Source organism: Pteronotus mesoamericanus, unplaced genomic scaffold (assembly GCF_021234165.1).
Source record: "Pteronotus mesoamericanus isolate MK-2021 breed Mesoamerican mustached bat unplaced genomic scaffold, CSHL_Meso_final contig_347, whole genome shotgun sequence".
NCBI classification, from domain to species: Eukaryota; Metazoa; Chordata; class Mammalia; order Chiroptera; family Mormoopidae; genus Pteronotus; species Pteronotus mesoamericanus.
Window position 1 is genome coordinate 9608251 of NW_026555137.1, and position 26601 is coordinate 9634851.

At 42.6% G+C, this 26601-nt stretch overlaps 1 protein-coding gene across 1 annotated transcript in view; it reads left to right on the forward strand.

The window, feature by feature from the left end:
- The first annotated feature begins 7668 nt into the window (after positions 1–7668).
- DISP1 (dispatched RND transporter family member 1) overlaps positions 7669–26601 on the forward strand; it is a 135863-nt gene continuing 116930 nt past the window's right edge. Inside the window, exons 1-2 of the mRNA XM_054576631.1 lie at positions 7669–7781; positions 19120–19204. The gene's annotated coding sequence lies outside the window, so the exon portion shown is untranslated. The remainder of the gene's footprint in view (positions 7782–19119; positions 19205–26601) is intronic.

Below are 26601 nucleotides of genomic sequence, written 5' to 3' on the forward strand. Positions count from 1 at the left end.
GCCCATGTTTGGCAGAGTTTAGACGGGCAGTGAGCCAAACGTTAATGATTTTTGTAGATAGTTTTGACCCGAACACTCCGTTCTTGTTTCAAAACCTCTATGGCTTCATGGCAGGGCTCTCTATGGGCACCGTCTTCTTTCCGCACAGACACCCTCTGCGTAGGGCACTGCCAAGGGTGGCAGCTGCCGGTCCCATGAAGACCCTGCTACATGTGATCTATCGGGACCAGGCACGTCAAGGCCTGTTCTGAACACTCAGTAAGGAAGTTGGGCTTGGGTGTCACACGTCCAGGCATTTGTGTCAATTTACTTTGCCAGTAAGTAGGTATGACATTTGTTTGTGCTTCATTCGGCAAACCCTGACTGAGCACTATTAAGTGCCGGGGTTAGTGTTAAAGTGCTTGGAGTCAGATTTGAATAAAGAGTTACATTCTGGCTCCTTTATTAGTCAAGTTCCCTGCAGAAAAAAAGAAACCACACTCATTATCTTAGTAAAGCGGATTTAATTTGGGGAATTGGCGAAACAGGTAACGGACAGGTGAAATGGCCGAGGTCAAAGGCAGGGAGTAGCTGCAGGAAGCAGCTCAGGGCGTGCCTGCTGTGGAAGTGAAGGAAGCCCAGGGTCTGCAGAAATGGGACCTGGGACTCCGGGGTGAGGCTGCATCTCTGCAGCAGAAACTCTGAGGGGCCTGATGTGGTTGGTTTTAGGAGTGAAAGCCAGTAACTGGTCCTAGCAGCCATTTCCGGGATGAGGGACTGTCTGTAGGAGATGCTGACAGGAAACAGGAAGCAGACAGGAAGGAGCAAGTCCCTTCTCTGCCTCCGGGCCGCCAACCTGCCTCTAATACCCTCTGCTGGGGATGCCTGACAGGGAGCAACTGGCAAAGGAGAAACGTCTGCAAGATTGACATGGAAGACAGAAAAGCAAACAGGCCATCCTAGCTGGGTGTCCGGTCTGAGCCTAGACTGGAATTGAGACATGCCTGAGCGTGTTGCAAGCGTGAGAGCTGGATATCTAGAGTTTGATTTGCTTGCCCCTGCCCCAGGGCCTTTTCCCTGGCTACTCCTCCCGTCTCAGAACACTTTTCCCCAGAAACGCCCTTTTCCACTTTTTGTCAAGCTCCTGCCCCATGTCGCTTTCTGACCGTTGTAATTACAACCCCTACCCCGGCCCCATGCCCTTCAGTCATGCCCTATTTCCTTCTAAAGTATTTATCATCAGCTAAATAAACATGTGAAATTATAAATAAACATTTCTCATGTTAAATAAACATGTTTAATCATAGCACATTTCACGTATTTGTTTATTGTTTTATAGTTTGTTTTCCGTTCCCCTTCCTGGCCGTTAGAAAACAAACTCCGCAGGGGTAGGAATTGCTGCCTGTTTTGTTTGCCAGTGGATTTGGAACAGTCACGGCTCTCTGGATATTTGTTGAGTGAACAGATGAATAAAGGGAGGCTTAGTTGAGGAGAAAAAAGAAAGTTGTTTGGGGCAAAAGACTGATAAGCCCAATAAGGACAGTTTGGTGCCTGTCTCAGATATTATTGATCTTTCTTCCTTGTGGTGAAAGGAGATGCAGGAAGAAAAGAAAGGCAGTTCATAGACAAGCCTTGCAAGATGGGTTTCCACGGTGCCCCTTTGTGCCCAGGCGATAAAGCAAGACATGGGGTGGGTGGGGGCAGGACATACGCAAGCACCTGCACATTGAGGTCTCAAGGGTTGGAAGCTTAGATGACACGTGTAGACAGGTTTCTGGGCCAGGGCAGGGGTGATGTCTAGAAGCTCCATGAGTTTGTCTCTGTTGGGGTGAACATTAAAGAGAGTGTGGAGAGAGAGGTCAGCAGGATCCATATTTATTTGTGAATGCAGTCTTGATGTTTCATTTTCCAGAAATGTCACATAAATTCCTCCAACATTATTTGGTCTGTACCCTCATGCCAACATTCTACTTGACTGCCCTAAGAAAAAAAATTAAAAAAAGAATGAAAAAATATAGAACAGGACTCAAAAAAAAAAAAAAAAAAAAGGAAAACTATGAGAAGTACTTCAAAAGTAACTCCAGTGAAGAGATCGGCCTGGTTCAATAACATTTGTTCCCATTCTGTGCTTGTTAGAAATTTACCATATGGAAATTAGATCAGTTCCTCTGATTCAGTCTTACATACTTTTCATTTCATTCTTAATGGTACCCATCATAGATCTTTGATCTTCAGATTTTTGTTATAAAATGTTAAGAAAAGTATCCAAAGTGGATAGATTTTATATAGCATATCGACAGTCCAATGTTCTATTCATATTTTTGTGGGGGAAAACTTGCATTTATATATTTAAGAAATCTTCCCTTTAGAAATATTTAAGCAATCTCGCTTATACATAATAGGGTTGCCAGATTTAGCAAATTAAAATACAGAATGCTGAGTTAAATTATTTTAGATAATCAATAATTTCCTATTATTAAGTATGTCCCATGCAATATTTGGGACATACTTATACTAAAAAATAATCTGAAATTCAGATTTAACTGGGCCGCCTGCATTTTATCTGACAACTCTGTGCAGGGTGTTCTTCTGGGCAGTGAGTATGTGCAATGTGGAGAAGGCCTATCTCAGGACAAAACTATAGAGCAATCAGAAGTCATGATGATTGTGTCCTGTCTGCTCAACGCAGTTTAACCAGTCTGTACTGTACTGTTTGATTATAAAAGATTTTAAGAGAATGCTATAAAGAAAGGAAGAGACTCTTACTAATCAGGATCTTTTGTAGGGAAGACATGTCTCTCTTTAAGTTGTGCATCCACTGCTTTTATAGGGAAAGTTGTGTCTCAACCTTCCCAGCCTGCAGCTCATTCCTTCTTGGGAAATAAGTTTGTGTCATTGAGGCTCAGAGCTGAAACTCCATTCCATTACTCACCTAGTGGTGAGACTTTCAAGTTAGGAGCTATGGGTCCATTTCAGTTTTCAAACTGTGGAGTGACATTTTTATTGAAGAGAAAATCTTGTTTTACTAGTCATGTTGGAATTTAGCTGGTGAAGCTTTCGCTGGGAGGAGCATTTCTGCTTAGTTTTGAGTTTGTTGGGGATCAAACAAGGTGAGGCTTTCGCATCAGTCAGGCGCGTGGAATGCCCATTGTTTTTGCAGAAGGACAAACACAGATTGGAGTTTACAGTTATTAACTTGTGTACAAGTCTTTGGGAACACACGCACCCACATTTCCAGTTAATGAGTGTCACGCCAAGTTTCCCTGCTGTGTTTCTCATTTACATATGGGATTTCCACTAGTGTAGGTTTCAAAGTGGGTCTCAAGTAGAAATAGCTGACGGTTGAACAATGTGTCCCTGTGGAAATCACGTTTCATTGGAATTCCACAGGAGAAAAGAAGTGAATAAGGCCCTATTTTAGCTCTATTTATAAATATGTTTATTTCGAGAGAGTTTGAATCCATGTTGACAGTATTTTTACGGGATATACAAACACGTAAAATTAGACCCAAGTTAGACTTAGGGGAGGGGAGGGGAATGGGAAATTATTGTTTAATGGGTACAGGGTTTCATTTTGGGAAGATGAAAAGTTCTCGAGGTTCATGGTGGTAATGGTTACGCAACATCATGCACATACTTAATGCTACCGAAGGGCGCCCTTAAACATGGCTAAAATGGTCAATTCTACATTGTATATATTTGACCACAATAAAAAATTAGACCAAAATGTCTGAGGTCATGTTTTTAGTTGTTTTAATTTCATTGAAACATTTCTGGAGGAAGCTTCCCTTGTAGGAAGGAAACACCACCCCATTGTAGTAGGGGTCTACTCTCACTTCAGTGTAAGGGTGAGTATTGCATTACAGAAGGTTGCGGTCCTCATAAAAAAAATTCCTTGCCTTTCATACTCTGCAGTAGGGTTGGGAATGATTAATTCTCAGCTAGTTGACCTTAATTATCACTCAGTCCACAATCTTTAATTAATCTAACTTTCCAAAAACTGTTAGTATTCCAGGGAACATGCTGTTGTGATTGCCTGCAACTAGAGACTAGTTTGTTTTGCCGCAAATTACTAAATTACAGCATGTGAAAAGGGAAGAGAGAGAGTTTTAGATATAAAACTGTTAATGATGTTGACGTTTATGTTGGTGGTGAAAAAATAAATAAGGGTAAGAAAAACACCCCTGTATGAATGAAAGAGAATGTAGAAGGTGTAAATACACTTTTTGAACAACTCGCCTCATTGGCTCACAGCTGGTTGATACTGGGGGAAAAAGAAGTAAGAACATTTTCCTTAAAATGTTCTCTCCTGGCTCAGAGTCATATGTCTATTACCTGCAGTCACTCAGAAGTGTCTCCTGAACAAGTGTCACGGTTCTGCAGGCAGGCTGATGCCATTATATGGGTAAGGATAAGTTCCAAAGAGCGGGGATAAGTAGGAGGAGGCTGGGTCACTTTTAAAGGGTTCTCACTGTAGCCTGCAGGGCTATTGCATTCTCCACACCAGAAAATCAGGTGACTGGACAGGGAGAGAGGAAATTTTGATCTGGTTCTGTCTCTGGGACTGAAATGTTTGACCTTAGGAAAACCACTGTGTCCGGTTGACTTTAGTTCCCTCCTCTGTATAATGAAGAATTTGCAGTGCATGGTTTCCAAAGCCTGCCTCCAGACTTCTGCACATGTTGATTGCATGATCTGTTCCAGCCATCAAACCCCATGGTGACTGTGACAGTTGTTCTGAAGGGACCGGGTCAGAGAAGAGAAGCAGGCTCCGGAGCCCTGGAGAGAGCGATGCTGTAGAGTGAGCTGGCAATCTTACGTCTTGGGAATTGATATCACGGTGCTGCATCGCTCAGGATAGAAACCTACCAAAGATAACCCAAATAAAATGGGAAGTTTGCTGGAAGCACACAGAATTTTCACAGAAATGCAGGACAGGAAGTTTAGCTGGATCTCACAGGGGACTAGAAATCAAAACCTGAAAAAGTGGAAACTAAGATGGCCGCCTCTCAGATAATTGTCTTCTCTTTTCCCTTCTTTCTGTCCTGCTCATTCCTTCTTCCTCTCCTTCCCTCAACTTACTCCCCTCTTTTCTCCATCAGCTTTGGGCATCTTGCTCATGCCTAATCCAATCCTAGGTTTACAGGAGATTTCTTTGTCTGCATGAAAGAGAGACCAATTGGATCTTCATGTGAACTCTGAAATCCATGCATGAGAGGCTCGCTTGGCTTGTTTGGGTGATGTCTCCGTCTACTCCAGTTTGCTGTGGCAACGAGTATGGATCACTTGGCTCAGTGCCCATTGAGCAGGGACTCTGGGAGAAGATTATCTTAAACAAGGCTGTGATGTAGGCATACTCCTTAGGATTATTTTGTTTGCAAGAAGCAGAAGCCTTCTTTGGCTAGTCAAACAAAAAATTGTTTGGGAAGGGCACAGGGCTATCTCCTGCAATCAAGGGCAACAGGGCAGGTCCTGGGTCCTTGGCAAAGGGTGTCAATACATCTTTAGGGCTCTGCCATTTATGTGACTCAGCGCTAATGGGCATCTTCTCTCCGTGTTTCCCTGTGCTGTATTTAAAATCCCTGGGCTGGGGGAAGGTGATCTAAGTAGACAGGTTTAAGATGTGCCCATCTCTGGATTAATCTATTATACATGGGATATGACAGTTAGACCAACTTGTCCAAGTTTTCCCAGTTTAAGCACCAAAAATCCAATGTCCTGGGATTCCTTTTCCATCCTGGGCAAACCGGGATCGCTGGTCACCCTAGAACATGCTCACTTGAGCTTGCATATATGGCTCTTTAAGGGGTTTCCCTGTGTATTGGGCCATTCCTATGAAACGAAGGCTTGTGGTGAGCTTTAGGGAGACACCTCATGGAGTGTCTATTACATTCTATTTCCTGGTGGCTCCGCATACACACACAGACATGCTAACATGCAAAAAATGCACTACATACATACACCACACATGCACGCTCTCTTCTTCCCATTCTTTCAAAGACTCCCCTCTCCGCTACATGATTCAGTTATTTCACCTACGACCACGAATAGACTGCTAATCTTCCCAGTGGGAGAAAACCCAAAGCTTTGCTCTTCTGCTCCATCCGGAGGTGACATTGTGACCTCTAAGGACAGGCTTTCTACACAATGTCATTCTTCCTTTTCTTCTACAGTAATCTTATCACCATATATGTCAGCATATTCTGTTGCTGGCAAAAGGAAAAGAAAATGATGAAAAAAATGTTATGACAGTATGTTTTTCTCTTTAAAAAGGAAAAAGAGAGCTTGGTGTGCAAGAAGGTATATAATAAAAACCAGAAGCAGGCAAGAAAATAGTAATAGAAGCAATAGTCAATGTTACTGTAGCTGGTAAGGAAGTTTCTTCCTCGGCCCCTTTCATGGTTCTCTGTGGCTTCAGCTGGCATCTCAGTTGATTGGGACGATTTGTCCAATGGAGCAATTTAAGGGGTATAAGCCTTATGGTCCTACTTTTATAGGGTTGTAATAGCCATCTGTTGCTTTTACATGCGGGTATGGCAGTTTGGGAATGCACCCTCAAGGGTAAAATGATCCATGATCTTCCAGATTCTTATTTTTATTTTTATTTATTGATTTTGAGAGAGAGAGAGATATCAATTTGTTGTTCCACTTATTTATGCATTCATTGGTTGATTCCTGTTTGTGCCTTGACCCAGGATCATATCTGCAACCTTAATGTAGCAGGATGATGCTCTAACCAACCCATGATCTTTCAGGTTCTTACTTTTTTGTTGATGGCTAGGTCAGCCACCCTCATCAACCTCATAGCTCACTATTTTGCCTATTTCCCTAGAGGACCCCCTCCCTTTTCCTGTTACCTGGAGTCAGAAGTCCAGATTCCCTGGTCTGATGCACAGCAGTCTTCGTGATCTGGCCCCGCCTCCCCTCACTGCGTCCCCCCCCACCCCCCACCCCCCTGGGCCGCCTCTATGACCTTGGACCTTGCTAAATTAACTGAAAGCCCCTTCAGCCCCAGATGAAGCTAAGCCCTCACCCTCTGCCGCATGGCCTCCCCCACCTTGTCTGACCTTTAACTCTTGTTCATCACTTTAGTTTCAACTGAGGAGCATTATCTCTTGAGTCTTTCTCTGCCCAGTTCCCAACACCCCGCCATTCCCTCCAGCGAAGCCATAGTTCCTTCAATGCTTGATGTTTTCGGCGCCCTTGTCTGTGCGCTCTTGTACCTGTCCCTACACTACACTACGGTTCCTGAGGGACAGGCCAGTGTTTGACTTAGTCTGTGTCACCATGTCACTATCCTGAGTGCCTCCCTCTTCTCCACAACACAGCGGCTCTGTTTCGGTTGTTAGACAACTGACAGTGTGGTAGGTGACAAAGGCTTGAATTAAAGAAAGCAGCAATACTACCTTGTATTGTGATACTTGTGTCACACATGACCTGCCTACTGATGTGATTATTTATGTCAACTTTCAACTAGACTGTGAAGACAGGGGTCAGTGTCTGAGTCATCTCGCTCTTCACAGGGCGTGAGCTGGGAAGTCTCCCGGTCCAACGATTGCACAGTGGGTGACGGATCCCCTGAGCAGAGGAGCGCCCGAGAAAACACACCTCGGGGCTCCCAAGCAGCCGGGGGGGCGGGGCGCAGAGGGGTGGGACTTCCGGCCCCATTCATGAAGGCGTTCCGGCGCGAGGCGGAAGCCCGGCTCTGGTCTGAACCCAGCCAGAGCGCTCCAGGCACTTGTGTCCTCGGTGGGTGCTGATCGGCCCGCTGCCACCCCCGCGCCGCGGGACCGGGAGACCCGGTAGGGACTGGAGAGTCAGGACCCCCCGTGAGGGTGGAGGGAGAGTCGGGAATCCTTGATTTGAAGGAGGGGGATCATGATCGGGGACCACAGGGGAGAGCCCGAAGGGCTGCAGCAAGGGGCTGGGGAGGGAGGCACCGGGGACCCTGAGGCCGGAGAGGCCGGAGACAGGGATCTGCGGGTGACACTGGGCAGGGATGCATCTCGGAGGAGAGTCGCCCGTGTGGGGGAGTGTCCCAGGAGTTGGCTGATTGATAGAGAGGGTGGCACGAGATGGCATAGGTTGGCTTCCTGGGGAAGGTTGGAGAGGAGGGGATCAGCCCTTCCTTGAGGGTCCTTGATCGGAAGGACGTCTTGACCTAACGGATCAGAAAGGTGATCAGCCCCCCACTGGATGCTGAATGCCTATTGCTTCATTTTTAGTCAATACTGGGGCTGTGTGTGTGTGTGTGTGTGTGTGTGTGTGTGTGTGTGTGCGCGCGCGCGCGCGCGCGCGCACCCCATGTGGATTTCAGGAAAATATTTCACATTCCTCGGGAAGCTTGAACTCTTCTTCATTCAGGTTCCAACTTGGGCTCCATCTCTTTGTGAAACCGAATTTGTTCTTTAAAGTTGTTTCATACCAGCAAGCCAACCCAAGTTTTCCTTTGGGGGCTTCTCTGCCCTGCAGGATCTAGGCTGTCTTGTTTCCTTTGTCATGGGATGAACTTCTGAGTGCCTTTGGACTTATGGTGATAATTACATGGGAAGCCCGCTGTCAACCTTTGCAGTTACAATTCTTTGTTTTTCTGCCTTTCTAACACAAAAAACCAAAAGTTATGCTGTTCTGTTTAGTTTTTCAGTTTAACCAGTAAGGGCAATTGTAGATTAGGGTGCAGTCAATTACTAAATTACTAAGGATTTCTGCTACAAGGAAATAAATATATCTGCCATTAGCAGTATTTTAAAAAAAATATTGGTAACCCAAGATTTGTTGTTAAATACACATTAACACAGTTTTCCTTGATGAGCAGCTATAATATGTGGGCTCGTTTTTATCATTACTGGAGATAATTATAATTAGTTATTGTCTGCATTGTATTTATATTTTATTGGCTGCAATTAATATGTGCTGCCTAATCTACACTGTATAGTGTTTCACTTCAGTGTGGTTACAGAGACTGTCCCAGCTTCAAAGAGATGGTAAGCGAATTGTTTTGTTTGTCACCAACTGGGCACGGTAGCTGGGCAGAGCCATAATGTTGTCATTGATGGAAGGTGACACCCGATGATTGTGCTGCTTGTTTCTGGTGTTTCATATTTCAAGTGTTGAACGTTTTTATTTTTAAAAAATTACTGTATTGAAACAGGTGACTTTAAAATCTGATTTAGTGCTCTCTGACTTGCACTGATTCACATAAACTAGAACATTTGATATTTATTGGTGCCTTGAGGTGTTGCTAGCTTATACATTCTTTTTTGCCTTTTGAGGTATAATTGACAAATAGAAATTGTATAGGTGTAGCATGTAACGATTTGATATACATATGAATTGTGAGCCGATTACCACAATCAAGCTAATTAACAGATCACAACCTCACATTGTACCATCTTATTTATTTTTTTGTGTGGTGAGAACACTTTTGATCTACTCTCTTCTAGACTTAAAATGTACGATGTTACTAACTATAGTTTTATAAGCTCTTGAAAGAAAATCTGTGCTTGAGTCAAATAGTTGCAATTTTCTCCTGTTTGGTGGCACAGCTGATATTTACCAGTAGAAAGCGGTGCCTAAACATAAACAGTGATTTAACATGTGAATGAGTGTTGAATACTTTTCAAATTAGGAAATAAAAAGATGATGCTGATCTTTATAGTTATTGAATTAACTGCTGTTAATTTATATAATTTAACCTTCATTCTTTCAATTAGGCAGTATTGTTATTGTTTTTTTCAATAAGGCTTATTCGGTATTTTCCATACAATCTTGGTTTTAAAAAGCTATTGTCTGCCCTTTCCCTTGGTTTTGGGAGATAGAGTGCTTGAGGCAATACTCAGGTCTTCCAACGAGATCTTAGAGAAAGAAGTGGTCCTCCCTGAAACCCAAGGGCCCTGCCTCCTGCAGCAAGTTTCTAGTTATATATCTGGATGGTATGTTTGAAATTTGAGTGCCTTGTGTTCTGGATAAACTTTGGAATTTTTATTCTATGTTCTAATTGTAGTGTAAATTCCTTAGCTTTCTCTAGATAAAGTCTATATGTTATTCTGTAGGATTCAGATGTATTTTACAGTTTAACCAATCATGGCGATTTTTTTATTAGGGTCCATTTATTATGGATTTATTTTTCTTTCTTTTTCTTTTTGCTGCAGTGAAAGACCTGTCTGTGCATTGGGAGAGCTATTAAAACAGTGATAACCTAAACTCTGTCTTCATATATGCATACTTATACACTTTGTTTTCCTTAATCACCAGCCTGTAATGTATAATGGAATTTGAACGTTTTTCTTGGTTCTGTGCTCTCTGATGATCAGCGTTAGCGCATACAGTCCATTCTTCGTTCTCTGCTTACCCTAGTTAGAAAGCCGCTCCCTGTCATTTGGTAGAATTAGGAGAACTGGTCACCCGCTGAGGAGTCCAGCTTTTGGACAGCGAGACGCCGAGCAGAGTGTTGGGCTGCTGACTTACCACCCGGTGGCTGCATTGCGTTTGCTGCGAGTATGGCCCTCAGCAAGACGGGCTGAGGCGTGGTGGACCCCTCCTGTTAGCGTCGCTCTCTGTCCTCTGCCCTCTGCCCTCTGCCGAGCTAGGCTTTTCTCTCCGGGCCGCGGAGGGACTCGAGGATGTTAGAGCCAGAGCAGACGGAAGACCTGCGGCCCTGCCACTACAGCCTGTCCGTCCCGCTGAGTCCGGCCCCATCAGTCCCCGCACATTGCCCAGCCTCCGTGTGCGAGTTTATGGCTGTGCGGCGCGTGTTGACATTATTGTAGTTTGAAAAATAGTTTTAAAACTAAATTGTACTCGTCGGATTATATACATGGATTCTACTTAGTTTTGCTTCGAGTTAGGCATCCCATGAAATTGCACATGAACTGTTCTATTAAAGTGATATAATATACCTCGCAATTGCAAATACTAGGGGTTGCCCTTAGCCTTTGTCGTTATTAGGGTTTCTAAATTTAGCATTTTAAGGGAAAGAAAAGCTGTTGGATAAAAGCCTTGGGCAGAGCTGAGGGAGGCTGACCAGTCCTGGCCGCGTATTAAGGAGTGGCAGTAGGAGCTGCCCATATGGTTGGAAGGCATACCTTAGCGCTCAGGTTTTTAGAATTGCCAGCGCTTGGTAACAGTAAAAAGCAGAAAGACGTGTAGCGGTGTTATTATTCTTGTTCTAAAATACCCGGCAGTCAGCACGCGCCCTTACCATCCCTCCCACCGTTCCCTTCCACCTCCATGAGAATGGCCTGGCAGAGGCTCTTAAAGTTCAAGTTAATACGGTTAGAGTGGAAGTTAAAGTTAATTGGGATCACAAAGTTAAAGTTGACATGGTAATTGGGGTCATGGATTGGTTTGAGGCAAGGGGTGCAGTGTGAATTAGAAACGAAACAAGCATGGAGGTTTATTTTAGCACTGGCATTTATTTTCAGGGTTGAGAGGGCAGAGGCGTGGAGGCTGATGGGAACATTGCCGATAGGAGAGGGCCCAGCATTAGAGATGGGTGAGCTTGGCCCCGTTACAGTGGAGGAGCGGGGCCCAACCCCAGACTCTCCCGCAGAGCTAAGGACCACGCCGGTAAGAAGCGTCAGAGTCAGCTCCTCATGTTCAAGCCCAAGTGCGGACTGCTGCATAGTAATCGAATAGAGTTGCAGAAACAAAAATTGTACAAGGCACCACCCACGTATCTTTATTTAGGTTCACCTATTGTTAAGATTCTGCCCCGTTTGCTTCGTCACTGAAGAACAAGAACACTTTTGAGTAGAACGCTCATATAATCTATATTCTGAAGATGAACTGCTAACTTTATTTCTTTTCCTAATAAACAGTTATGTGTCAGCTCCAATTTGATGAGTGCCACATCCAGAAAATACCTGGGGATAGACTTTGATTTGACTCCCATTCATACCGACTGCCCCTCCCTGTTAGCCTGGTCCTTTTCTCTTAGAGCGGATTTTTAAACAGAAATCCAGGACTTTTCATTTCTTCCTGTTGAACTGTGTCCTGCCTGTGCTTCAGCAGCCCAGCGCTCGGCCTGTCGGGATACCTCGGTCTCAATTTCCTACCGGCTTATTAGCGGTCTTTTTAGGCTTCGTCTTCTCCACTTTTAATCCTTATCTCCCAAAACTCGTCTAGAGTCAGCACTGGCTTTGGAGTAATTGTAGCTTAAGTAGCTATGTTCCTCCTATGGCTTAGAGGCAGATCGCCTACCAATTCTTTTATACAGAGTTTTCTGCAGAAAATGGGACAAGTGATAGTTCTCTGGACCTGGTGCCCTTACTCCCTGGGAGATCCAGGAATTACTTACAGGCCTTTCCAAAGCCTGTAGTGGGCTCTCTGCGCCCTACCTCTCCCTTACATGTATGTGTCTGAAGAACAGAGAAAGCAAATCATTGGAATTGTGTTCTGTCGTGCCTGCCTCTCGCTGGCCCTTGAAATGAAATGCCACCGTTTAAGTCTAGAAGAGTTAAAAGCTTGGTTTAAAGAAAGTATCTGGGACCTGCCATTTCTTATATTTATGATTTTGTTTTGGAGTTTAGTCTTTGAACTATATATGAACTCTTATCATAACTCTAAAGACTTGTAAAAGCTGCCAAGAACTGTAAAAAGGGTTTTTGGAAAAAAAAAAAAAAAGAAAAAACCTGTAGAGGGAAACTATAATTAATGTTCCTGGAAACTAGGCTTGCCAATGGCCTTCATCCTTTGTTATTATTGGATAGATGTGTAATTATACATAGATTATGTAGATAGAGATTGTATGTAGTGATTACTTACATTTTTAGCCAAGGTCAACCTTTAAATCCCAAACTAATAATCTCTTACATAGACAAATCTTAGTTCTTCATCGCCATACATTTAAATTTAAAACTGTCTATAGCTAAGCCTAGCTTAGGAGAGTCCATTAGTTGGTGAGATTAATGCTTATATTTGTTAGGTAGTGAATGGGAAGGTTAGACCTGCAATGATTGGGTTTTCAGTCAGTTAACAATGTGCTGGTAGAGGAATAGAAAGAGCCCTAACCTGAGCGTCAGGATACCTGGGTTCTAGACGCAGCTATGCTGCTAATGGGCTGTGCGATTGGATGCCGCTTCCTGTGATAAGGGGACTGGATCCCATCGAAGCTCTTGCTTTCCCCATAGTGACCGCGGGAGTACCTCTCGGCGGCTGCTTCACAGTTCCCAGCTGTGGGCAGCCTTTCTCCTGGGCTAAGAATGGCTAAACGATGGCCCCTGGGACCAGTTTCAGCTCTGGATGCTCTAGAGCTCTGCTACCCAGTGCAGTAACCCTTTGCCTACAAAGCCTAGATACCGCAGGCCCTTTGCAGAAGCAGCGTGCAGCTACCTGGTGTCCGTGGTACTTTCTGGATGGAACCAGAGTGCGAACAGATGTTACTAAGCGTGTGATTCTTACATAACTTAGTAGTTTTCTGTGTACGCAGGGATTCTAAAATCTTGTAGCACTGAGGACTAACCTATGGATAGACCATCATTAACACTTTGAGCTGGAGGATCCTCAGGTTGATTCTGCTGATGTCAGTAAGTAGTGCAACGTCTGCATCTGTTGTGTATGTATCATTCCTCATTCTTTCAATTTAGGCTGGTAGTGGAGCACCCTCATAGTGATATTGTACTAACTGGTAGATACGAAATACTTTGGAAGCCATGAAAATGAGAAGCATTGAATCTCAGACTCTTCTGGAATCAGTTTTGGAGCTGAAACATTCCACGGAGGAAATGTCACTGTTCTCTTTCCTCCTGTGTATTTTAATAAAGAGACGTGAGATAATGACATTGCTAATTTGTTGGCATGGTGTAGGAAATAACAAAATTAACCTTCTGAACACTTATTTTAAAATACCTTAATATTTTAAAGAGGTTATAAGAAAGAGATATCTGTTAATCCTTACTTAAAAAAGAAAATCATCCCAGTTTGAGTCTTTCAGTGTGGTAGAGTATGAATGTTGGGGTTCTCCAGAGAAAAAGAACCATTATCATTCGGGCGTGTTCAAAAAGAGATTCATTTTACTCAATCGGCCCATGAAATTGTGGGGCTTGGCAGGCCCCACATTTGTAAGGCGGGTCAGCAGGCTGGGAGGTCGGGCAGGAGTTCATGGCGCAGCCTTGAGGCAGAATTCCTTCTCTGGGGAACCTTGGTTTTTGTTCTTACGGTTACAACTCATCTGAGGAGTTGCACACACACAGTCGAGGGTAACCTCCTTTACTTAAAGTTAACTCACTGCGCTTATTAACCACGTCTACAAAGTATCTTTACTCAACTGCTAGACGAATATTTGATTAAGTAACTGGGTGTTACAACCTAGCCCAGTTGACACATAAGACTATCACAGTTAGTATTTAAAACACATTTGGTATATTAAACAACCATGTATATAGAATATTGCACAGAGATTAGTAAATAGGAGCGTGTCTCTATTAGGAGCCTTTAAGGGCTCCCCTGGGCTTGCTTTCAGGTGCCAAATAAAAAACAGAAAATGGACAATTTAATTAACCTTGTCACCCTTTGAAAGTTAAAAGTTGTTCTCTTTTTTGTGCTTTTTATATATTGTGTATTTTTTAAACCTAGGGTGCTTTAACGTAACTGTAAAATTTCATAGTAATTTTGGTTTTTATTAGTTAATACTCTGGATAGTCTTTTTGCGTAAGAAATCCTTAGAGCTGGGGATTAGTTTTGAGCTCATTGAGTCTAATTCACACCATTCCTGGCGGAGACACTGGCCTCAGGGAGGCGAGTGATTTGCTGGAGTGACCGAGCAGAAGAACCGGGACCCGAGGCCAGCCCGGGTCTCCCATGCGGTGCCCTTTCCTCTGCGAGGGCAACTGCAGGCAGCGAAGCCCGTCCGGGGCAGGTTTTCTGAAGAGGGGCTGCTTTTCAGTTTCTACTGAAGGGACTGAGCAGGAACTGAGAGTTCAAAGAAGTGGGTGATACTCAGGCCATTCGGGGACCCTGCGGGGAGGGCGGGGAGCGAGAAGCGGGTGTGTCGTAGGCACACCCCGGTGGACAGCGTCTCCTCTCGGGGCTCAGGGTGACATGTGGTACCCGTGGGGCTGGAGACTTGGCACGTGAGAACACGCTGGCTGGTGGATGACTCGGAGCAGATGCGCCGAAGGACCTTCGGCGCAGAGAACGCAGGGACCACAGCCAGGGGCTGGCTGAGCTGGCTTTCCTGGGGAGGGTGACAATACACAGACGGGGAGCGTCGGAGCCCAGGCGTCCCTGCGGGCACGCAGGACACAGATCTGGAGGCTCATAACCGATAGCATTGATTATACTCCATCACGGCAGCTGCCGAGGGCCTCAGTAAAGCTGTCACCAGGCTCATTCCCGGCTTCCCGGTCCCTTCCTGTAGCTGCTTCTTGTCGCCCCCACAGCTCCATAGCGTACAGGGTCCTTTAGCCTTCAGGTTAGTTACTTCCCTGCAGGTGCGGACCTCGGACTCTACCTAGTACTTCTCTACCTCTGCGGTCCGCCGGTCTGTTTTTTTTAAAATAAACTATGCACTTTAGGGGGACTGTATTTAAATCGCCAATTCTATTTCATCGAATTGAGAGGATGTGCTTACTACGGCAGTATTTCCAGTTAATTTTATTACTCCTGTTGTGCGTGTGTGGTTTTTGTATGTGTTTGTTCCCTTTAGAATATAACTACAGAGATGTGGTTGGACAAGGGAATGGAAGGTACAGGATTTCGAAGTGTGTAGGTTATAAATTTAAATTTTGTGCATCTACCTTGGCGAGCAAAAGCAGTTCTGAAAAGCTCGTAAGAGGCTTGTAGAAGAAAGAAGTGCCAATGATTTTTTTAAGTTATCCCTCACTGCCTCTTCCAAAGATATGATTAAATAGACAATTTTTGAGTGATGATAATTTCCTGCAGTTTGATTAGAAGGTAGAACAACTTCATATTGTTAGACCCCAGTATCGTATATCACAACCCCACAGTTGATGAGTGTTGATCATCTACAGCAGCTTTTGATTTCACTGATAATACGCTGGCAGCCATCACCGCTGAAAAGCCAAAGTAAGAGTATTGGGCGCCGATCTCCAGTGTTTGCCCCGGAGTCCTTGGCACCCACTCCCCTGCCGTCCCTTCCTTTCCCTGCTGTGAGTCCTGCCACTAGACAAGGGGCTTTCTCCTCTCCCAAGGGCCCCATGGGGCACAGAACCCATGTCTTCCTCTTACTCGTTAACCTCTCCCCCAAGTGAAACTTCCATTTCTCTCATGACCGATAGCTGACTCGTAATTATTTGATGAAGTGAATTCGAATAAGGCAGGGAATGACTGGTAGACCTTGGGATTCTAAGATACGTTATATAAATTATCTGTGCTGTAAAGTGAAACTTGTAAAACTACACAGAAAGTCTTGTTAACCCAAAGGATTAGCAAGGCTTAATATATATATAGCCTGCTTGTTTACCTGGTTCCTTCCGTCGTTTTTTTTGGTTGAACTCCCCAGTTCTACGAGGACATGTTTCTTCCCTAGAGGGGTCGAGAAGAGGAGAAAATAATGGGACGAGGCAGGACCTTTTCAACTTGACGGACAGGCGGAGCTGCTCCTGACTTCCCCTTCTCCACCTCCTTCCTCTGTAATCTCACTACAGATTGTTTGTTTGTTTGTTTGTTTGTTTACATACTTTTCTTATGAAATAGAACTCACCTCTTCGTTGCAAGTTCCTGTCTCCCCACTTGCCTTTAGAGAGATAATTCTAGTTGAGGTTGTCAAATTCCATCTTCTTCCACGAAACTTTAGATTTTACTTTGTTTTTCAGAACAGTAATAAATTCTATTGACATGATGAATTTTTTCCACCAAGGAATAAAAGTCACCACTAAAGCTGTCTCTTTGGTTGAAAATGTCTCTAATAATACCGGCCTCTCTTTATTGATCATATCTATGTACTAGGCACTGCACTGGATGTTTTTATACATATTCAGGCCCCACAGCAACCCTTACTTATATAGGGTAGGAATTTATATTTCCTTTTTATAGGTGAGGGCACCAAAGCTTGGAGAGATAAAATAATTTGTCTAAGCTTATCCTGCTTATAAATGGTGGAGCTGCTTCTGAAGCCTATTTGCTTTTGATAATCCAGTTTTCCTCTACCTTTCAGAAGCACCTTGAACATTTTGGTGCTTATAGCTAAAATGCTTTTTTAGAGAGTGAACAGCACGGTGATTCTCCCATTTATTTTTTCGTACCTGTGTACTCCTAGGAGTGTTTTATGATCCATTTGTTCCACTTTAAACCTTTATGAAATGCAATAGGTCCACGAGCGAATGTTTTTTCAAGGCACCATAATTAATGTTGCCTCTGAAGTAGGAGGTGCTTATGATATTTGCTGCATGGATCAAAACAACAGCAAAGGGCGGTGGTAGTGAATGTAGGGGGCTGTTCACATAAAAATTCATTTCTTTTGGAATGTGAAGCAGGAACTTTTCTCAGATTACAGCATGCTGCAGGGCAGGGCCAGAATCCAGGCTTTGATTAAAAGCACCCAAACTGTTTTTTTTTCTTTTCTTTACAACCACAAGTTATTGCCAGCTGAACTGGATAATAGAGAGTTATGATGAATGCATTTCCATCTGCTGCAAAAAAATTTTGAGACGATTTCATCCTTTTACACCTAGATAAAAAGGCTGCTTTGAAATGAAGAGTCAATTAGTGGCTACCAAATAAGTAGTTATTAAATTCTTGCTCTAGCAGCTTGCTCAGGTGATAGTGGGGGGCAGGGGGGGAGCAGTGGCGGGGGCGGGGGGCGGCTGCCGCCAGTTAACAGTTCAGTCTGAAATACTTTCTCCCCAGGGAGTGGTATAAGAATCCGAGCATTCTTGGAGTCTTTCCTTTTCATCCCCGACTTGCCGCTTTTAGGCTGAGGTGTTACTTTCCCTGACACTGCCTGGGTTTCCTTGGGCTGTCAAGGTCAAATGCAGACCAAACTTTTAGAATGATCTGCAGCAGATCCTTTAACTCACGGGAACGTGAGAGAAATAAGCTGTTCTGAATCGCCCGTATTTCTCACGCCCTCCTCCCCTGGCTGCTCAGGCTGTGAGGTGGGACATACGGAATTGCTGTACTTCCAGGATAGTTGCTGGTTCTTGATGCTTTTTGACTTTATTATGGTTTTATTATGGTTGCCATCTCAAGATTACTTCAGCAGCAGTATGTTATAGAAAAACTCCATTAGTCCCTTAATGCCGTAACCTGAATTATTAGTAATTAGAACTCTGGGCTCAAGTGAGCAGATTAGTAGCCACCTTTATACTACAACACTTTTTAATGATTTTTAATTTAGGTTTGTTTGATATCGGACCCAGGTTATTGTATTGGCTGAATGGTGATGGGTATTAGGATTATCTATTCCTACCAGGGAGCGAATCACTAAAACATACTTTATTTTACTGCTGCTTAAGGTGCTTTTTGACACTTCTGCTACTGTGGTCTTATAAAACAGTTTTAGAAAGAGGATCACAATTATGTGACTGCCTGATAATTATTAAACATTTACGATGTGCCCATTATTGTGCTAAGTGCTTTACATCTGTCCTATCTCATGCAATCCCCACGGTAATCCTATTCAGGGCCATCATGATGGCATCTTTACAGGTGCAGAAACTGAGGGATAGGGAAGCTAAGTAGCTGGCCCCAAGTTAACAGTGGCTGGAGCTAGGGTTTGATCCAGGCGACCCGACTTTAGGGCCTGAGCGAGCCCTTCAGTCCTCCGCTGTACACCCAGACGATGTCTTCTGTTTCATACATAGTGCCGCTCTGTGTAAGATTTCCACTCGTAAAATCCCCCTGTCGTTTCCTATTCGAGTCTGTGTACACAGGCAGGATTTTCCACTTCGGTTCTAATAAAACTTTCATCTTTAGGGTTAGCGGTTGCCAGCTGGTTTCCTGCAAAACATTTTCGGCTTTTAGCATTTTTATTCCAGGTAGAAGGACTGTCCATTTGCTGACTCGTCAGCCTGTGCGCTTTGAAGGTAGGGGCAGTCAGACCTTGGTACTGGTAGAAATGAACAGTTAAAGCATTCTTTATTTTGGATTCTGTTATCACTTGGCGGGGACTTGATTTGTCACTTGAACTTTATTTTACCCACATGTGGAAATTAATTTTTTGTCTTATAAAATATGCAGATGGGGAAATCCTGGAAGCAGCCTGTGCGGAGAAGAAAAAGTCCACTCAGAATGTAAAATGGGCCACGGCGAATTAAAAAGGCGGGTGAGGATATGTGGCTTGTTGAATTACAAGTTTTCCTCCTTTTTTCCTCTGTAGAGCTAACCGTATAACACTATTATTGGGAAATTTGACTTTCTAAACTTTAACTGAACACTTTTGGTGCACAATTTCTAAATCCATGAAGTAATCGTCACATAGCAAGATCTTATTTTATTTGTATTTTGGGATTACATGCTCATTCTTAATTTTGACACATTTGCATGAACTGAGGTGAGTTACTTATCTTTGAGGTGACGTAATTAATAGTCTTTCTCCTTCTTCCAGAAAGTTTGAGGTTGGAGGGATAGGCAGCTGACTAGTAGAGCGACAGCTGCGTTTTCTTAATCTTACATCAAGTGGCCTTTGCATTTTGCTATGGAAGGAGCACTTACTCCAGACTGCATTTAGCATACAGAGGTGCACTTTTGGAGCAATAAGCTTGAGGTACTACACGTAATGTAATTTTGTGTGGAAGCTTCTTAGTCCTGAATAAGGAAGGACTACACAGAAAGCCAAGGAGGCAAGGATGGCTGAATTCTACTGGCTTAGAGATAAGCAAGCACTTAGATACATTAAGTGTCCCTAGAACTCTCAGAAATAGTAACACTAATCCAAACTTTTCTTCGGTTCATGTGATCTGGAATAACCTTTAGTAAAATTATTGGTTAAAAAAAAAAAGTTATATCTTCAGAGTTGTCAGAGTTGATATTAAATGTAATGCACACATACAATTTTTTTTCTACCCAGGTTTACCAGACAAACCAGCTTACATCATCTCTATTGGATGTTTAAGATTATGAAAATATAAATCCAATCTAAGAACAAAATGTACAATTAAAATGAATTGTTTGATGTATGTTGAGCACAACAATAGAAAAAGAAAAAAGGGGAGGAAACCATGTTTAACTTTTGAGGTGCTTTGCTTTTGTGATATTTTTCATATTTGTCTGATTTGTCAATGAGAACAATAACTTCAAATCATACTTAGCTTTGTTTAATGTCTCATGAAGTTTTCATCAGCAATTCTGGTACAATTGTTAAGAACAAGTGAATTAATGTGAGCAGGATAAAAGTTTAGAAATGCATTTTCAACAATAATTATGTTTTATAATATGTCTACTTAAAGAGATTTTCCAAAATCTTTTTGGTAACTTGAAACTTTAAAGCTATACTAAGTTAAATGATAGCTATTTATTGAATATCTAGATCATTTCTAAGTAAGATCAAATACCGAAACATTAATTGCTAAATGTAAGTTTAAGTTGATCTGCTTTCGGCTTCTTAAATTTCATAGAGAGACAAAAGGTATTTGGGCCTGTTAGCAAACATGTTTGCCACATTGAAAAACTGGACTAAGGAGAAGCACATGCATCAAGAAATTGTGAAATGGTGTATTCATGAATTTGCTGATCTACTGCAGAATGTTGGTCTGTGGCAGGCGGTTCACAATTGCTTGCTTCCTAGTTTTCACTGAAAATTAGGGTTACTAAGGATTAAACCATCTTATCAATTATGTAAATGAAACTAGTAGGACTAAGAAGGACAAAGAGAAACCTCTGTATACAAAGCATACAAGGAAAATAGAATGTGTGTGATAAGGAAAGTATACAAGGTATGAAGGATGTGTTTTTATTACGGGAAAAAGAAAGTAATTTGTCCAAAAGTGGAATGACTGGCTATTCCAGAATGAGAAAGAGGAAAAGAGCCGGACAAAAATGGGGTAGATATTTTTTAAAAAGGTTTGTAGGTTTGAAGAAAAGGAATTTTATGCATGATCAAGCTGCTAAGATTGAATTGACTTATTTATAACTTAGGAAAAAAAGATGAGCGTTAATGTCAAAAATATACTGATGTAAAACTAGAATGACAGTTTTCTAGGATTATCGGCCTACTCTTATTAAGAAATTGTAAAAGGTTTTTCTTTATTGTTTAAGTGATCTGCCTTAAACAAGATTTTGTGTCTTTCCAGAGTGATTTACTGTACTTTGTTTTCTTTATCAGGTCTTTGATTACTTAAGAAAACCAAATCTTCTCCATATTAAAAAAGCTAAGGGTCTGTTCACAGCCATTGTCACTTTGGTTAAGTAGGTAATTATTATTTTATACTGATCTGTGATCCCGTTTAATCAAGTGCTCAAACCTTTTGACATTTTTGATAAGCATTCCCAAATCAAATTCTAAATAAAGTCTTTTTCTTAAAAATCTAACCTAACTTTGACATTTCCTAGAGGAAAATCTCAAAGGATTTTGTAAAAGAGAGATGTTAAACTAATTAGGTTTTTTTGATATATTAAACTGTGTGGGAAGCCTGTCAAACAAGAAGGGATGATACACCTTCTTTAGGTTATATCTATATGGATATTATGTTATAGAAACACACAAACAGGTATAGAAATTTGTCAATACCTTTGATATTCCTGATATATTCAGCATCATGCTATCAGTCATAATCAAGTTACGTTAAAATATTGTATGTTACTGAAATAAACAAATTTTTCTTGTCAATTACACTATAATGACCTCTCATCGGTGCTTTCACTGTGACCATTTAACACTCTTTTGTCATTCCTGGACAGTTGTTTTTTGCTCCTAATTCCCCTCGGAAAGTATTTGCAATCAGCTACACGAGAGAGTGCGCAAGGAAGCCATCGCTTGATTTACTATCCCTTGAGAGCTTGCCAATGGATTGAGTAATTTTCTAAGCTAATGAAGAAGTTGATGGGTTCATACAGCTGCTCACCCAAGATCAAACAGAACAAGAATTAATTACACGAACTGATGAGGATGATTATAATTTTCAGTGACTTTTTGTTCAAAACACTACTAGTTCTTTAATGTTTGGCTTTTCTCTTTTCTCTTAAGCTATCTATAAATTACAGCCACGTGGTAAAGCATACCTTTGTGAAGAAAGACAAAACAGTTTGATCCCTCCAGAATTTAGAAACTCTTATTGAGTATTTTTATTTTCATGGCAATATAGTTATTTGCATAAGTCCAAGAAGAATCTGTTTTCCTTGCCCTAGCCAGGTGGCTTGGTTGTTAGAGTACTGTCCCGTGCACCAGAAGGTTGTGGATTTGATTTCTGCTTGGGATGAGAGGCAAAGGATCTATATATCTCTCTCACATCATTGTTTCTCTCTCTCTCCCCTTCTTCCTCTGTCTTTAAAATCAATAAACACATCCTTGGTTGAGGATTAAAATTTTTTTTCTTAAAAAGGAATATTTTCCTTATAACAGGATATAATAAAAAACATTGGTCATATTACCAAGGCTTTGACTGGAATGTTATGTTTGAGAATGATGTATAAAATCAGATATGACCATTTGGAGGAGCTAAGGTGGTCCTTACTGAGCTAATGCTTATGAAACTGTCTTGGAAAAAAAAAATTGGCCTGGTACTTGGCTTACAGTGTTCCTAGTTTTATGGGTGAGGAAGGACAGTCATTTCCTGGGTTACCCAGGAACCTTAAAAAAAGAGGATTTCAGCCAAATCTATAGGGACTGAAGGCAAAGCTTGGTGTCAAGTTTCTGGCTTGGCTTGCCAGCCTCAAGAGGCCTTTAAAAGTCTTAATTTGAGATTTCTTATGGAAAGTTCCAGCAAAGCAAACTTAAGAAGAATCTATATGGACATTCATGTAAATAATCAGACCAAATGTAATGAGAATATACTAATTTTGCAAACAAATTAGTCTTGCCCTTCTTATTGTTGATAGAAATGGGGTTTAGTATGTAGAGAAAAGTAATGTTTCCATAGGAAACTGTGGTGCACCCCTGTGGGTCTTAAGTTCTAGTCCTTTCCATTGTCTTTAAGGTTTTGCTACCTACCTGTAAATTGGACTGGATCCTGATTTCTTCTAGTTCCCGCCCCCCTTCCCCCCTCGCCCCCGGTATCTGGCTACAATTCTCCAAGTTAGCATTTCCAGTTTTTTCCCACCCCTATGACTTGGAATCATTGAGAACTAAAACCATCCTTTGTTTGAAACCCTGCAAGCCGAGGCTGGAGAGCTTGATCTAATCTGTAGAGAAATCACCACAGCAGGTCATGTGTGGGAAACCATCAAGCCTGTTGTGTGGGCCACTCACTCAGAAAGGTCACCAGAGCCCCTGACGACCTCAGCAGAGACCATCAAACCACAAACCAGGGAAACGAGTCAGGTTGCCACAGCCTCTCCGGTTCCACCGTGTAAAGGTGCTTGGAGCTCAGCATCCAGAAATCTTAACTGACCGTCCTCTGGACTCAAAAGCTGAGTTTGTTCTAACCATTAACCCTTTTCTTTTGTTTCTGGGGAAATACCCCCTAATTAAGTGCCCGATTGCTCACAGCATACAGAGACCTATCTCAGGTGGGAACTCACGCCCGCCTGTACCACCACCTCCTGAAATGAGGCGCAGCTGTTGGAATGGACTGACCCAGCCTCAGCACTGCCACGAGGTCACTGGGTTATGGGACAGTCTAGCAGCTCAGTTTCTGGGCTGTGAAACTTCTTGGGAAAGTTTCAGGTGGGGGAACGACAGGGGTCAGGACGTGCTCCCCCCACCAAATATGGCATCTTGGCAGGTGGACTGTTTTAAGCTGAAGGTGCAGGGAGGACCTTTGGACCTTCCCCTGAAGCAGGTCGGAAGACCCTTATGTGAGAGGTGCCTTCCCTATATCCAGACAGGAGCATCCTTATCGCCCAAGGGGGCGGGGCTCCGAGAAGCCCCTGAGCAAACCAGCTTTGCTGAGAGCCCCCAGTGTATTGCTCTTAGCTGATACTCCTTTTGTCCTATCGCATTTCCTGATGATTCTCTATTTTTCATCAACCCAAAAAACACTCAGATTTAACCATTTCTTTGGTCTTCATTTCCTTAGGAAGTCTCCCATAAAATTTCTATTAAATAAATTTGTATGCTTTTCTCTTGTCATAGATAGAGATCTAGCTGAGAACTTAGAAGGGTAGCGGTAAAAGATGTTTTTCTCCCCCGTACAGAAAGTACTGAATAACTTCCCCCTGAAACTTGAACATTCCCTGACTAGAGGCTTGTGTTGACTGCCCTCTAGAGGAAGAAAAAGAAAATCTGAAAACAAGTCTTCTAATGGGACATTAAGAACTGTTAAAAAATCTTACGTCTTATTCTTAGGTAAACGGGCCCAGGAGTACCTGAGCTGAGCATGGATTGCCATGCGTAGAGCTCGGGTAGGAACAAATACTCCCAGAAGTTTATACAGTCACGGAGGAGTGACCAGGAGCATGTCGACACTCACTTGTATTGCAGTTTTGCAAAGCTTGTTCTGACGACTCTTCAGGGATTTCCGCAATCTTCAAAGGGATGATAAACGTACTTCATCAGTTCTCTTTAAATATTAGGCTTAAAAATAGTTTTCCCTTTTTTATTAAAAAATCTGATATGCAAGGTTTTTGTGTTTTACTTCATTTTTAAGTGGAAAATCATGCAGTATGAAAAGTAGTATGTGTACTGTTTTTACTTATTCTTCTTATTTAGAGTAAATATGAGAGGACCTCTAGAAGTCGAAAACAACTTTAAAGCACCGTTTTGTATATTCTTTCTTTCATGTGATCTTGTAATATGATTACTTATGTAAAGATGCGTGTTTTCCTTTGCTCACTAGATAAACACCATTAAAAATAATATTTTAATTGAAAAGGCACTTAACCCATATATTTTTAATGTGTTAAGGTTAACGTTTTATCAAGTTATTATTTCTATAGCAGGCAGTCTTAATTGAGTGGTTTTTGGCAGTGGTTTTCATGAGCTCTAAGAGAGAAGATGAGCATTGGAAAGGAAACAATTGCTTGCTTTGTAAGTGCTGATGTTGAGTAATGACTAAGTACATTCATTTGCACAGCCAATATAAACTCCAGACAGATTTTCCCCTGCCTTTTCCTCAAGTGGGTCATGTGACTGGGTGTTTATCACTGACTTGAATATCTTCAAGTCTTAAAAACCACATAACTTGACCATGAAATCAAGCAGCTGTTTCAAAGGGCTCTTTGCAAGTACATTTTATTTTTTATTTTTGGGGTCACTGCAGTGAAAAGAAGATTGTGCAATTTGTATGCATATTGGAACTCCCCGCTCCCCTTCCTTCCTTTCTTCCTCTTGCCTTCTTGAGAGCAAGTTTCAATGCAGCAATGTCTACAGTACTCTTGGTTGGTATTCCCCAAATGGCCCCTCTTGTTGGCCCAGCTGGCTTTGTGCCCAGGTTAATGGGGCATTACATTTTTAAAAAATAATGCGGTGTTTGGCGACTCTCTTTCAGAGATGACAGTAAGTCGGCATCTGAGGATGTAGCCTCTATTTTATTTAGATCTTTTTCCTTTGGTTTTAGGGTTAATGGGGAAGGAGCCCAATCCCTAAGGAATGGTATCGACTGTACATTTGCAAAGAACCTGCCAAGGCTGTTACGGGAGCCCACACGACCGATGGGTCTTTTGGATTTAGATGCCTTTGGTGTTTTCAACTTATGTTTCTTCTGAAAATTGTTCCCGGGTCCTTTCTTTCTTTTGCCAGCTGCGTGCCCCTACGGTTCTATAGAACCTTTAATGCCCTGACCTTCGGTTGTGCGCATGTGGACTGCATCTCTGACGATTCTCCTCTTAAGAACTGGGTGGTTTCAACGTTGAGAATTCCAGCATTTTTACCTGGCGAGAGCTGCTCCTCCATTTTAAGTATCATTCAGGCTGGCTTTTGTATGTGTGCACACACACGAGGAATTGTGAATCTAAGTTAGGCGATGACATGTAAAAAGGGAGATTATTTCAGAGGCAGTAAGTTTAATTTTGGATAATCATGGTATCCTATGTTAATTTAACAAACACATATATGCTACATGCCCATGATGTATATGGAACTGTTTGATGCTGGAGATAATTGATAAACACCCATAAGTTCTTACCTCTTATCCTTCAAGACCCTCCATCCTGTAGTTGCTGAGTGGAGTGTTGTAGGAGTTCAGATGAGATAGAGATTGTCACATGAGGAAGAGATGAGAGACCACTTGATGGACCTAATGACCTGGGCCGGGACTTGAAGGTGGGAGGCACAGGTGTAGAGGAGGAAATGCCCAGCAGAGGGAGCCAGCGTGCAGGTGGGAAGTGGCTGGACGGGTTTGAGGGACCAGTGAGTGTGGTTGCAGCCTGTGGCACACAGGCTGGGGAGTGGGGTCAAATCAGACTGGGGCTGGGACTTGTAGGATGTTGAGTGCCATCCGGAGGAGACTCCACATCTTGAGCAACAGTGAGATCCATTCATGTGTTAACCAACTGAATACTAATTGCGTGCCAGGTGCCAACTAGACAGAGTGCGCTGGGTAAGAGCACAGGTCCCCAAGGCTCTGAGCTTTGAGGCTGAAGTCTGGAGTCACTGCTCGGTGGCTTAGTGAGCTGGTGCAAATTCCT